The sequence below is a fragment of the Eptatretus burgeri genome, chromosome 12, assembly GCF_056783735.1.
Source record: "Eptatretus burgeri isolate ZD-2024b chromosome 12, Ebu_testis_v1, whole genome shotgun sequence".
Lineage (NCBI taxonomy): Eukaryota > Metazoa > Chordata > Myxini > Myxiniformes > Myxinidae > Eptatretus > Eptatretus burgeri.
Genome location: NC_140972.1, coordinates 39,637,315 through 39,652,942, shown reverse-complemented (window position 1 = coordinate 39,652,942; position 15,628 = coordinate 39,637,315). Strand labels below are relative to the sequence as shown.

The 15,628-nt window shown below is 43.6% G+C and overlaps 1 protein-coding gene and 1 long non-coding RNA gene across 12 annotated transcripts in view; both read right to left on the bottom strand.

The window, feature by feature from the left end:
- Nucleotides 1–15,628, bottom strand: part of LOC147015460 (leucine-rich repeat-containing protein 49-like) — a 356,628-nt gene that overhangs the window by 22,826 nt on the left and 318,174 nt on the right. The gene's annotated exons all lie outside the window — the stretch shown is intronic.
- Nucleotides 79–1,273, bottom strand: LOC147015464 (uncharacterized). The gene is made up of 3 exons (XR_015050346.1): nucleotides 968–1,273; nucleotides 337–415; nucleotides 79–249 (listed from the first exon to the last, which is right to left on the bottom strand). It is a non-coding gene; the product is annotated as an uncharacterized LOC147015464 (long non-coding RNA).

Genomic DNA, 15,628 nt, shown 5'->3' with positions numbered 1-15,628 from the left:
CACACACAAGGGGAGGGGAGGGGAGAGGGATGAGGGGGGTGGTGAGTCGTTGGGGGAGTGCACCTACCCCCCAACCCTAACCCTCCCCCACCCCCCTCCCCTTTACATCTCCTTTATTCTTTTTTTGTAATTCAAAATCAGATAATTATAAGGGAAGCATATATAATTAAACAAAAGTAAAAACATGAAACAAAATCTTCTTTCGCAGCAGTCTGATGGTTTGTGATTTTGAAACTCGAGCAACATATTCTGTTCAAAACAAAGAGGGAAGAACAATTAGGGTATATAAAGATGATTATATTATGATATTAATAAAATAATAAATATAACATTTACCTCCAGAAGATTGAGTGTTATGTCAGATTCCTCCAGAAGATTAAGTTGTGTGTTTGGTTCATCCAGACAGGTGTTTAAACTGAAAAAAAATAAAAATAATAAAAAGTCAACACTCAGGAGAGATATAGACAGAGACATCGAGACAGAGACGAGATAGAGATAGAGACAGAGGAGAGCGAGAGAGCGAGAGCGAGAGAGCGAGAGCGAGAGCAAGATCGAGAGAGAGAGAGAGAGAGAGAGAGAGAGAGAGAGAGAGAGAGAGAGAGAGAGAGAGAGAGAGAGAGAGAGAGAGAGAGAGAGAGAGAGAGAGAGAGAGAGAGAGAGAGAGAGAGAGACAGACAGAGAGAGACAAAGACAGAGACAAAGACAGACAGAGACACACACAGACACAGACACACATGCGCACACACACACAACCACACACACACAGACACACACACACACACACACACACAAACACAAATACACACATATACTCACAAATACACACGCATACACACACACACCACACACACACACACACACACACACACACACACACACACACACACACACACACACACACACACACACACACACACACACACACACACACACACACACACACACAGACAGAGGGATAATTTCTCACCTTTGATTTGACTCATTCAAGGTCAGAGGACATAAGAGAACTTCTTTCCAGCCAACAAAAATGTCATTCAATTCTCTTCTGAACGATTGAATGTCTTTAAGGAAGTCATTCATTTTTTGCCATTCGTCGTGATATGCAAACGCCTCCTGTTCCAGATCAGTTATCAACGATGTTCTTATTGGGGACAACCTGTTAGAAAAAGACATACAATAATTATTGGTTGTACAGTGATATATTCTGTATAAAACAATAAATAATGAACTTATAAAACAAGGATCTCACCTTTCATCTTGTGCAAATGATTGATCTGAAAGGCTGTAGTAATAATCTGAATGCTCCATATTTGAAATAAAACACTCAGCAAGTTGGTTTAAATAGGCAACTTGATGACGTCAATGAAATGTGAAAACAATGGGGGTTTGAGGGTGTGTCTCACATAGGAAATGAGTCGCATTTTTGCTTCGGGCGAGGCAGCTTGGATGACTCCAGACTGACTCATTTTAACACGAAAATGAAACACCTTGCTTTGAATGATTTTGAGAAAAACATACATAAATAACACATAATGTTGATTTTGGAAAGACCATGAAAAATAAGAGCATTAAGAGAAGTTTATCATTTCATTTCTGCTCAACAAAGACGCTTAAATCAAGAACCAAGTTCCAAGTTATTCTTTGTGAACATACTCGATGGAAATGAATGTTTAAGAAAATTAAGTTATTCCCTAAAGTAGAACATGGGCAACTATCCGTTGGTTCGCTCTTTGAGTGGAATGAAAATATGAAAGGGAAGAAGTGCTTTAATCAGTAAGTCTCAATCTTTCATAGTCTCAATTTTACATTTGCTTGTGTGGGAGGGAAGGGGAGAGGTGGGGAGAAAATCAGTCTCCTATTTTAAGCTTTTGGAGCTTGGGTCAGAAAGTTTTCCCCTTTTACCCATTCATTTGAAGGGGCGTCCCAGAAACCCCATTTATCATCTACTAGTAGATATGTGGGGTTCTCATATAGATCCATGAACAAGGCACATGAACAATAAGACAATTGTCCAAAAAAATTATTTCTCAAAATATAACTATTTTGACGACGAACACAACTTAATTCAATGGCTCAAACTGTTCCCACCTTTTTGAGGGAGCGACCGGGGAATTATTTTGGCTCAAGTCTTTCACAAACTGGTTGGCCAGGTCTGATGCTTGAAGTTGTAAGGAATTTGGAATTTGCTCAGCATGTCGGCGATTACTTGCCTACTCTTCATGAAAGACACTGTCGGATATTTAGCATCCCCCAATGACTTGATGGAAACTCAGGCTTAATGTGCTTCTTATGAATCTCATTGGCACATCAGCCCAAATGCAAAACACCAGGGTGATAAGATCAGGATTGAGATTCGAACCCAGGCGAGACAGCTTCAATGTGAGTGCAAGAACCCAGACTATACAAGTCAAAAGTGAGTTCAAATACCTCAAATATATAACCATTTTTAATTGGTACAAAAGGACATCCTTGCTGAAACTTAAAGTTATTATTAACTGAGAATTCAAGTTGGTCAGCATTGAGAGGGAAGAGGGGTGGGAGAGAAAGGGATAGGGGTGGGAGAGAGAGGGAGAGGGGAGAGGGATGGGAGAGGGGTGGGAGAGAGAGGGAGAGGGGTGGGAGAGAGAGGGAGAGGGGTGGGAGAGGGTGTGAGAGGGATAGTAAGAGGGGAAAGCGAGGAGAGGAAGAGAAGAGGGGGCGAGAGTGGGGAGGGGAAGAGAGAGGGGAGGGAGAGAGAGAAGAAGGGGAGAGGAGAGGTAGGTGGATTCTGGCAGATGGGACATCCAGTTTAACATCCATCCGAGAGACGGCACACATGTTGATGAATCACCCTGCCTTTGAAACACTGGGATGACAGTTTATAGCTGGGTCAGGATTCAAAACCAGGCTACACAGCTAAGAGCAATCGTGCATACCTCTCAGCTATCCTACCATGACATGGTGATTCATTGCTTTGTAACAACTGAAAACATTTTTTACTCATTGTAATCATCTAATATATTTTGCCTTCCTCACTCAGGAAATGTCCCCATGGAGAACCACGTCACATTATCACTATCGATGCGTGAACAGCACTCGCCAAGTGGCCTAACTACTCATGCAAACACTCCAATTAAATAGTTGAAGAAACTTTAAAAAACTAAACGTTTAATTTTTTTGCACCAATCTATGCCAAAGTGACAGGTCGTATAATGAAAGATCATACATGAAGGGGAAATGGGGTGTGAAATAAAATTGTACATTTTCAGCGAGCCAGCCACCACCTGACACACCACACGGCAATGTGGGCCAACCACAGGCGAGTGGCCCCTGAACATTGTTCAAGTCAATCGATATATTCAGTGATAGTGCAAATATTGTCGAATGCTTGCCATGTGGCTTAAGCACTCAAGCAAGCACTCCACCAAAATCGTTGATAAGGAATGACTGGCTTGTTGGCAAGCGATGAGTGATCGCCGATCAGTCATATAAACACCATGCGCCTGGAAATGCCCACAATGTTAGGCAATGTCAGAATTTGACAAATGACAGTATATTGCAGTCGGATCGTGTGCTGAAGTCAATAAAGAAATTTAAATTTTGAAATTTGGCTGAGATTATGACATTCTAGAAGTTTGACATCTGTGGAAATGAAGTAAAGCCACAAACGCTGGTGTCTCTGGGCATTTATAAGCATTGCAATGTATCCAGCGATTTAAAGGTATGATGACTAGGCATTCGCTGATATGGCTGAGGAAAGTGGAAAAAAAAAACTTTCATCAAGAAAGCATTGCAGCCTGTTCCAAGTCGAGGCATTGTTGAACAAGTAAAAAAAAACAATACTGAATTAAGACCTCAGTGAGGGACAGTGAGGTGACCAAGGATGAGCCTTGATAAAGGATAATTAAATAAGGCTGTTAATTATCTTCAAAATGGATGTTTTAATTAACCCAAACACCTACTTTTCATTCTTGAACTCCCTTGGTGTTCCCTTAGTATGTATGCATACAAAATTTCAGGCCGTGATGCTTTGACGCTTTGGTGTTGGACTGTGTCCAATGGGGTTATGGAGTTTCATGATTTTGGAGTTATGGAGGAGACACGCGCGCGCGCGCACGCACGCACGCACACACACACACACACACACACACACACACACGTTTATTATTATCGATTAGGACTTTGATGAAGATCTGATCACATTTTAGGTCAAATTTATAGAGAAATACAGAAAATTCAAAAGGGTTCACAAACTTTTTCTCACCACTGTATATTACAGTATATACTGTATATATATATATATATATATATATATATATATATATATATATATATATATATATATTGTTGCGGATGAGGAAATTCGCAAACCACCAATCAGGTCCCGTAGGTGAGATATCTCTGTAAGTACATGTGTAGTTTGCCCCAAACCCGTTGTTTAGAGGGAATAAATGTGATTCATTCGGGCTGCGACCCTTTGAGATAGCCGTTTTTCTGTTCTATCTTTATTTTGAACCAACCACGTCTCAACCGCCATCACACAACAACCACCAACCGCAACGCCGCTTCACAACAACAGCAACGCCAACAGCCACGACCTTTACCTTCACAACTCGCTCCCACAAACATCGCATCACCACCATTCCAAACGTCGCCATGGCCATGGACCACCACTTTAAACCCTCCACCACCTTCGCCTCTCCTTCTGCGGCCATTCCCGCACCGCTTGTGGGCACCGAGCGTCAGGCTGTCCTGGCCTCGTGCGGGACGCGTGCCGAGCCGCGGGTGCAAAGTGCGGCCTTTCCGAGGAGAAGTCGGATCAGGAATGATACACGCCCTCTTCTGATCCGTCCAATCAGCAAGCGCGGGGCGGTTTGGCCCCGCCTGCAGGCGCGTCGGAGTAGAATCGGGATATGCAAATTCGAGGATCAGGGGAGACTCACGCCCCTTTTTCTCCGTCCAATGGGCGAGCGTGGCTCCACCCCCGAGCTCGTTCTGATCCAGAAATTTGAATATATGGGTTCTCCTGCCGGACTATAAAACGCCGAGCGCGGGGCGAATTGAGTGAGTTGGAGGCAGTCGGAGTTGGAGGCAGTCGGAGTTGGAGGCAGTCGGAGTTGGAGGCAATCGGAGTTGGAGAAAAGGTCGAGGCAGTCAAGTCCGGTCTGGAGAGGAGTAGTGTGTGGAGCCGTGGGTCAAGTCGGGTCTAGAGAGTGGCAGTCCGTCAGGGTTCGGAGCCTGTCGGGGAGTTGCAGAGAGGGTAAGCCTGGAGCCTGGAGCGCGGTCGAGGTGATTTGCTGCAGTCGGCTGAGGAGAATTGCGGAGGGGACCGGATAGCTCGGGTCCGAGGCAAGGAAGACGGCGGTCGGCGACGAGGTCGCAGTGGAGTCGCTCGTCGCGGGACCCAAGCAAGCCAGCTATCCTCTTTCCCCAGAGCATCAACAATTCCCCCCTTTTTCCCCCCGCGCTGAGATAGTGCGAAAAGGGGGCCCCGTTCCCACCCCACTCCAAGCAGTGCCAACGAAACCCGCGAAGGAGCGCGGAGTCGGGGCGCCGCGACATTTGCGGCTCATCACAAGACACGGGTAGGATCCACCCGGTCTCACGGCCCACAGGCCCCGTCTGTCCCCTTGTCTTTGAGGGTGGCCCTTTTCTTTTGCTTTTGAGTAAATGTGTTGTCGGCGCCGTCTGTAAAGTAAAACTGTGTAAATGTTGCCGTGTGCACTCGTAGTCGGTTGTAGATCTGCATTGTTGTGTTTCTTTTGTTACATCTGCTTTTGGTGCATAATTGTTGTAACTGTACATGTGTGCTCTCCATGTGCCGCGGAATAAATGTGCATTCTGTTGAACTGTTTTTCCCGTTTCGCTTCGTCTTTTCTTTAATTGAATCTCCATCTTTCTTCACGTAAAGGGTTGGTAGTGGGCTTAATACGCCCGATAATTAATTAATCGGAACCATCGAGGCCGACGATAACACCGCTCAGTTATCCCGATAGAACGGAACGGGTCGCTTAAGTGGCCCGTGTCCAGAGTCGACCTGCGGCGAGGTGCGATCACCCGGTCTACCCTCCACGTGGGTAGTTAGGTAGGTCGAATTTGGCGAACAACCCTATCCCACGCGGGGGGCCAATTGGCACGATCGTGGTGAGGCCGAAAGGCCCATCCGTGACTAGCTCCCGGCGTTAGTCCGAGAGGGTCACGACAGAATTGTCCGTCTGGTGGGCGACGTGCCGCGATTCGAGTTACGTGGCCGTTCGCACGCCGGCAGGCGCGAATTCGCAACAATATATATGTATATATATATATATATATATATATATATATATATATATATATATATATATATATATATATATATATATATGTGTGTGTGTGTGTGTGTGTGTGTGTGTGTGTAACCGGGCATAGTGGCGTGCGCCTGTAATCCGGAGACTCTGCGGCTTGGGTTGGAGGATCGCTTGAGGACGGGAGCTCTGCATTGGGCCGCGCTATGAGAGGGTGTAGGGCAGCCTGGAGTCATGGTGAAACCAATCCATATCCCTGTGTCATAAGAGGCGACCAGGGTTGCGTCAGGATGGGCATCCGGCATAAAACCTGTGCCAAATCAGTATGCGGATCATAACGGATGATCCGCTGTGGCGACCCATAACGGGAGCAGCCGAAAGACGAACAACAACATATATATATATATATATATATATATGTATATATATATATATATATATGTATATATATATATATATATTTATATATTAGCAGTACCCGTGCACATGCACGGGATAGCAGTACAACATAGCTGGTAGCAGACAACAGACCGTACACGGGGAATGACAAAAATATGCATTGTGCAAAATGCAAGTGGTAGTATGGAACGCCAAGACTTCCCAAACATTGTCGGCATGTCCGCTAAGTGCCACAGCAATTTCATAGGGATCGCGTGATGGCGAGCCGAATTTTTAGTGTGCAAGCTTGGTATTATAATACTGATCTGTATATACATATGTAAATATGTGTGTATGTATATATGTGTGTGTGTATATATATATATATATATACGATGAGTCAAAGCAATATGACCACCTGCCTAATTGCTGTTTGTCCTCCATTTGCCACCAAAACAGCGGTAAACCGCCAAGGCATGGATTCTCCAAGACCCCTGAAGGTGTCCTGTGGTATCTGGCGCTAAAACATTCGCAGCAGATCCTTGAAGTCCTGTAAGTTGCGAGGTGGAGCCGCCATGGATCGGACTTGTCGGTCCAGTACATCCCACATATGCTCAATCGGATTTCGATCTGGAGAATTTGGAGGCCACGGCAACACCGGGAACACTTCATCATGTTCCTCAAACCGTTCCCGAACAATGTGTGTAGTGTAGCAGGGCGCATTATCCTGCTGAAATAGGCCACTACCATCAGGGAATACCATTGCCATGAAGGGGTGTACCTGGTCTGCAACGATGTTTAGGTAGGTGACACATGTCAAATTGACGTCCACATGAATGGACAGACCCAGGGTTTCCCAGCAGAACATTGCCCAGAGCATCACACTCCTTCCACCGGGTTGTCGTCTTCCCACTGTGCATCCTGGTGCCATCACTTCCCCAGGTAAACGGCGCACACGTATATGGCCATCCACGTGATCTAAACGAAAACGCGACTCATCGGACCAGGCAAACTTCTTCCACTGCTCAAAGATCCAGTTCCGATGCTCGCGTGCCCATTGTAGGCGCTTTCGACGGTGGACAGGGGTCATCATGGGCACTCTGACCGGTCTGCGGCTACGCATCTCCATACTCAGCAGGGTGTGATGCACTGTGGATTGTGACACATTCCTCCCGTGACCACCATTAAAATTTTCTGTGAATTGTGCCACAGTGGAGCTTCTGTGGGTTCGGACCAGATGGGATAGCCTTCCTTGCCCTCACGCATCGATGAGCCCTGGGCGCCCAACACCCTTTCGCCGGTTTGTGGTTTGTCCCACCTCGGATCACTGTTAGGTAGGTACTCACCACTGCTGACCGGAAGCACCCCACAAGCCTTGCCATTTCAGTGATGCTCTGACCCAGTCGTCTGGCCATAACAATTTGGCCCTTGTCAAAGTTGCTCAGGTCTTTACTCCTGCCCATTTCTCCTGCATCCAACACATCAACTTCAAGAACTGACTGTTCACTTGCTGCCGAATATATCCCACCCCTTGACAGGTGCCATTGTAACAAGATAATCAATGTTAATCACTCCACCTGTCAGTGGTCATAATGTTTTGGCTCATCAGTGTATGTATGTATGTATATATATATATATATATATATATATATATATATATATATATATATATATATATATATATATATATATATATATATATATATATATATATATATATACAGGGTGTCCCAAAAAAATGTACTCACATTTTGGCTCCTCATCACTCCTTGAATTTTTCATTTATTTTCAGATCAAATTGATCCTAATAATGGCAGACGTACAACTAGGTTTTGAAGAAAGAAAATTTATCATAAAGTGCTACTGGAAGCACGAAAACATCATGGAAGTGCAAAGACAATTTAGAAAACATTTTCACAAAGATCCACCAACGCGACGCACCATTGCTCGCATCCGAGATAAGTTTGAAACAGATGGAACTGTGCATGACGTCCAAAAGGAGCGTTCAGGAAGACCACGGTCATCAACCACCCCTGCAAAGGAAAATCAATTGCTGGAAACCCTCCACCGATCCCCACGGAAATCTGTATGATAAATGGCTTGTGAGACAGGAATCCCAAAATCAAGCGCCCATCGCATTTTGAAGCGAATTAATTGGAAAAGTTACATTCCAAAATTAATCCACGCTCTAAATGAAGACGATCCTGACCGGAGAGCTGAATTTTGAGAGTGGTACCTGGGCAAATGCGAAGAAGATGCAGCATTTCCATCCAAAATTGTTTGGAGCGATGAGGCCAGCTTCAAGTTAAATGGCTCAATTAACCGACACAATTGCACCTACTGGGCTCCTGAAAATCCGCATGTAACTATGGAACAGCATTTAAACTTACCAGGGGTTACAGTGTGGTGTGGAATATCAGCATTGGGCATCCCCGGGCCATTCTTTTGGAACCAAACTGTCACTGGGGATGTTTACTTAAACTTGCTGCAGGATTCCGTCGGTCCACGTGTCGAAGCGATTTACTTTCAGCAAGATGGAGCACCTCCCCACTACCACCGTGGTGTAAGGGTCCATCTCAAAGCAACTTTTCCGAACAGTTGGATTGGGCGAAGAGGTTAGGGTTGAATTCCCTGCGTGTTCCCCAGGCCTCACTCCAATGGACTTCTTTTTATGGGGATATCTCAAAGATAAGGTTTATTTCTCAAAACCAGCAACAGTCGATGAGCTGAAAGAGGTAATTGAAAGAAAATATCTTGCAGTTCCAAATGAAATGATTCGTAACGCTGTTGAATCCATTGGTCCGCGTTATCAGCTGTGTTTGGAACATGATGGTTATCAGTTTGAACATTTGTAAACATGCATTTATACATTTAACCATTAATCTTGTTTCTAAGTCAATAAACAATGCATTTATTATCATTTAAAGAGTGAGTACATTTTTTTGGAACAATATATATATATATATATATATATATATATATATATATATATATATATATATATGTATATATATATATATATATATGTATATATATATATATATATATATATATATATATATATATATATATATATATATATATATATATATATATATATATATATATATATATATATATATATATATATATATATATATATATATATATATATATATATATATATATAAAAGCCTGGTGTTGGCGCAGTGGTTAGGGCAGCGGCTTTGGATCCAAAAGGTCCTGAGTTCAAACCCCGTTGAGCCACTGAATTAATACACCAGGGGGTTCACTCAGCCTGTCATCCTTCCGAGGTCGGCGAAATGAGTACCAGTTGTACTGGGCCGGTGTATACCCCGGTTAAAATAGGTGTACCATATCCCTGTGTCGTAAGAGGCGACCAGGGTTGCGTCAGGAAGGGCATCCGGCGTAAAACATGTGCCAAATCACTATGCGGATCATACGGATGATCCGCTGTGGCGACCCCTAACGGGAGCAGCCGAAAGTAGAAGAAGAAGAAATATATATATATATATATATATATATATATATATATATATATATATATATATATATATATATATATATTTACGAATTTTGCCCGCCCGGGTGCGATCGGCCACGTAACACAAATCGCGACACATCACCCACCGGAACGGACAATTCAGTCGTGACCCTCCTGGAACTACCGCCAGGAGCCAGTCACGGGTGGGGGTTTAACCTCACCACAACCCAGTCCGCATTCTACTTGCGCGAAATAGGGTGAATCGCCGAATGTCGATATACCTAAGTACCCGCGCGGGTAGCGTACCGAGGAGTTGCACCATGCCGCAGGTCGACTTCAGACACGAACTGCTGAAGCGGCTTGTTCCGTGCTAAAGGGATAACCGAGCGGAGTTATCGCCAACCTCGACGGTTCAGTTTTACTTATCGGGTGTTTCAACCCACTACCAATCCCTTACGTGATGCAAGATGGAAATTTCAACCAGAGGAAAGGACGCAATGAAACGGGAAACATTTTGACAAGCACTTTTAATTCGCACGCAGACAAGCACGTATTTTGCAATTTTACAAAAATGCACGTACACAGTCAAAGCAAGAACAATACGCAGAGTTAAAAACGATAAAAGCAATGTACAAGCACTTATATGGGTTTACTTAATAGACTGGCGCCACACACACACACATTTACACCAAAAGAAAAGAAAATACAAGCCACCCTCACAGGCAAGGAGGCAGACAGGTCCGTGGACCAAATGAACGTGGGACCTGGGTGATCGGGCAGGTCCACGAGACCGAAGGGGTCTTACCCGCGCCCTCATGGCGCGATGGCGGGCTTGCCGCAATGTCCACGTAACGCATCTGACTCCGTGCCCCTGGTATGGTCGGTGAGCTCCTCCAGGCGTGCGTTGCGCAGGCACGTGTTGGTCGGTCGACACCACATTTGGGGCGGGGAGCAGACGGGTTACCGGCGCTATCTCAGCGCAGATGGGGGAAATTGTTGATGCTCGGGGTGGAAAGAGGGGAATGGCGGACACTCCGTCCCGCTAGCTGGGCCTTTGGACCACACCGAGTCCGGCGAACTCTCGCCCTTGAGCTCTCTTCCGCGTCCCTGCTTCACGCCGCGACTCGTCCCTCGACCTCAACTCCGAGCTCCATCTCCTTCGCCGACCGATCCCCGCAACGACAACCTCAACGATGACCTTCGTCTTGACTCGACCGGCCCAGCCAGCACAGCACCGCACAGCTCAGCACAACCCAACACACGCCCCAACTCTCAACACACGCGAGTCGCCTTGTGCTCGCGTCTTTATAGACCGGAGGAGGAGCGTGTATGCTAATTCGCGGATCAAAACGCGCTTGGAGGAGGGGCCACGCCACCCGACGTTTCGCCATTGGTCGGGCAAAAAGGGGCGTGAGCCTCCCTGATCCAATTTCCCTCCTGTAAAGGCATCCATTTGTACTCGCGGCTCGACGCGTTCGGCAACAATTACCGAACGGGCCCTGGACAGCACGACGTTCGGTGTTGACTGGTGGTGTGGCTGATGGTTGTGGAAGGAGAAAGGCGAAGGTGGTGGGGGGTTTGCTGTGGTGGTTTGGTTGTTGGCGGGCGTCGTTTGAGAATGGCGGTGAAGCGATGTTTGCGGGGTGGAGTTGTGGAGGTAAAGAGGCGAAGGTGGTGGTGTTTGAGTTGTTGGCGGGCTTATTGGTCCAAAATAACGATAGAGAAAGAAAAATGGCTCACTCAAAGCGTCGCAGCCTGGATGAATCACACATATTCCCTCGAAACAACGGGTGTGAAGTAACTACACATGAACTTATCAATATATCTCACCTCAGGACCTTTCTGGTGTATTGCAAATTTCCACAGCCGTAACAACATATTGTTGTGGTTGACGAAATTCGCAAACCACCATTCAGGTCCCTTAGGTGAGATATCTCTGTAAGTATATGTGTAGTTAGGCCCAAACCCGTTGTTTAGAGGGAATAAATGTCATTCATTCGGGCTGCGACCCCTCTCGATAGCCGTTTTTCTTTTACTATCTTTATTTTGGACCAGCCGCCATTACTACCACCAGCAACCACGTCTCAACAGCCATCACACAACAACCACCAGCCGCAACGCCGCTTCACAACAACAACAACGCCAACAGCCACGACCTTTACCGTCACATCTCGCTCTCGCAACCATCGCATCACCGCCACTTCCGCGCCGCTTATGGGCACCGATAATGGACTCGTGCAGGGCGCGCACCGAGCAGCGTGTGCAGAAACATCACAGCCTTTCCGAAGAAAACGGATCAAAAACGACTCACGCCCACTTCTGTTCCGTCCTATCAGCGAGCGTGGGGCGATTTGGCCCCGCCCCCAGGTGCGTTGGAGTAATATCGCTATATGCAAATTCATGGATCAAAAAGCATTCACGCCCACTTTTCCTCGGTCCAATGGGGAGCCAGCCAGAGGTGAAGGGTCGAAGGTAAAGGGTCGAAGGCGAAGGAGCGAGTATATGTATATGTATATATATATATGTATATATATGTATATATATATATGTATATATATATATATATGTATATATATATATGTATATATATATATATGTATATATATATATATATATATATATATATATATATATATATATATATATATATATATATATATATATATATATATATATATATATATATATATATATATATATATATATATATATATATATATATATATATATATATATATATATATATATATATATATATATATGTATATATATATGTATATATATATATATATATATATATATATATATATATATATATATATATATATATATATATATATATATATATATATATATATATATATATATATATATATATATATATATATATATATATATATATATATATATATATATATATATATATATATGTATATATATATATATATATATATATATATATGTATATATATATATATATATATATATATATATATATATATATATATATATATATATATATATATATATATATATATATATATATATATATATATATATATATATATATATATATATATATATATATATATATATATATATATATATATATATATATATATATATATATATATATATATATATATATATATATATATATATACACCGGGCGTAGTGGCGTGCGCCGGTAATCCGGCTCCGCGGAGGCTTGGGTTGGAGGACCGCTTGAGGACGGGCGCTCTGCGCCGTGCTATGAGAGGGTGGAGGGCAGCCCGGAATCATGGCGAAACCCAATCCTAATCCCTGTGTCATAAGAGGCGACCAGGGTTGCGTCAGGAAAGGCATCCGGCGTAAAACCTATGCCAAATCAGTATGCGGATCATAACGCATGATCTGCTGTGGCGACCTCTAACGGGAGCAGCCGAAAGACGAACAATATATATATATATATATATATATATATATATATATATACCGAAACATGTGGAGTGTGTGACGAGCACTCCACTGATCCCCATTGGACACAGTCCTACACCAAAGCATCACCTCCAACAGAGGCCACAGCCCGGTGACTCTGTCAAACAGACAAAGATTACATGGTCAACATCAGTTAAACATCAACCAGAGCCACCGATCCAGATTTCAGGCTTATTTGCCCTCATCAGGATGGCATACCAATAAATACCTAACCAATAATGACCACATTCGTCGTTTATACATCAGACAGTAAAACTGCATAATCCAAAAAGAGCAACCGTCTGTCTGCCACCCAGACGATTGTTACCGCTAATGCAAACCATTCAACCAGGAGGCACGTGATGTGATCAGCGATCTGACGAAAATTGAACTCTTTGGCCTGAATACAAAGTTCTACGTCTGGCAGAAACCAAGCACAGCTCATCACCCATCTAACATCATCCCTACCGTGATGCATTGTGATGGCAGCATTATGCTCTGGGATGCTTTTCAGTTGCAGGGACTGGGAGGCTTGTAAGGATAAAGGGAACAATGAATGGAGCCAAACACAGGCAAATCCATGAGGAGATCCTGTTTCAGAGTGCAAAACACCTCAGACTGCAGCAAAGCTTTACATTCCAACAGGAGAATGACCCCAAGCATACAGCCAGAGTAACACTGGAATGGCTTCAGAACAAGAAAGTGAAAGTCCCTGACTGGCCCAGCCAAAGCCCAGACTTAAATCCCATTGAGAATATGTGGAAAGACTTGAATATTGCTGTTCACCGACACCCCCCATCCAACTTGACAGAGCATGAGCATATCTGCAAGGAAGAATGGGAGAAAATTCCCAAATCCAGATGTTCAAAGCTGATATAAACATACTCAAGAAGACTTGAAGCTGTATTCACTGTCAAAGGTGCTTCTGCAAAGTACTGTATTGACTCAGGGGGTTAAATACTTATTGACACAAGACATTTCAGCTTTCCAGTTTTAATTAATTTGAAAATTTTTCTAAAAACATGTTTTCACTTTGTCATTATGGGCTATTTTATGTAGATCGGTGAGAAAGAATTTGAATGAAATCCATTTTGAATTCACGCTGCAACACAAAAAAATGACAGAAGTCGAAGGGTGTCAATACTTTCTGAAGGCACTGTATATGAGTTATAAGAAAAAGAAAAAAAAGATTAAATTCTGATTTCAACAACCACCACCCTCCCCCCCCACTTTTTCCACCCCCTCTTCCTGTATGTTAGATATATTCACTGTCTCCGCCTGCACTGCCTTTCCCTTCCTTTTCTTCAATGTCTTTGTCTCAATCCACCCTTCCCCTTGGCATGCATATGTAATGGCATCCTTTCTGGTGTAAGTTTCTGGCCCAAATGTACAGCTCGCTGGGGCTCCACAGGAAGGCTGAGATGTTGTTGCTGAATATCCATTTCTGGATGCAGTCCTCACATTTTCATTGTCACAGCCACTTGTGTAACAGCAGAATCCTTTTCCACTCAGTACCACATTTATTCTGATTATTTCTCTCCAGTCTAGAACATAGGACTCACCCAAACACAAATGACCTCAACATGTTGTGGTCAATCAGACAAATCATGTCACTCATAATTGTCATTCTATGATTTATTTTGATACCTATATGTAGTGTTGCCTTTTATGGTAAAATGTTTTTTTCAACTACAGATGAAAAAAGAGAGATTGATTTCAATTCCAATTTCGTGACTAATCCTTGACTGACCTGTTCTAACAATTAACATAATAAATGCTTGGCTGGGTCAAACATACAAAGGGCAGTCAATAAGTAACCTTAAAATTGCAATATAAATTTGAGAATGTAATTCGTGTTGTTGCAGACGACATATGTTATATCGATGTCTCAGATCCTTGGTCTAAGTGCAAGTCTCACATCCACAGAGCAAGACTGAAAGCACCGAGGACTTACAGGCTCAGACTTTCATTCTCCTAAATTGGTACTGACAGCACCACACCTCATAATGCAGTGAATCCATAACTCCCAGGCACGACCCGATGTTTA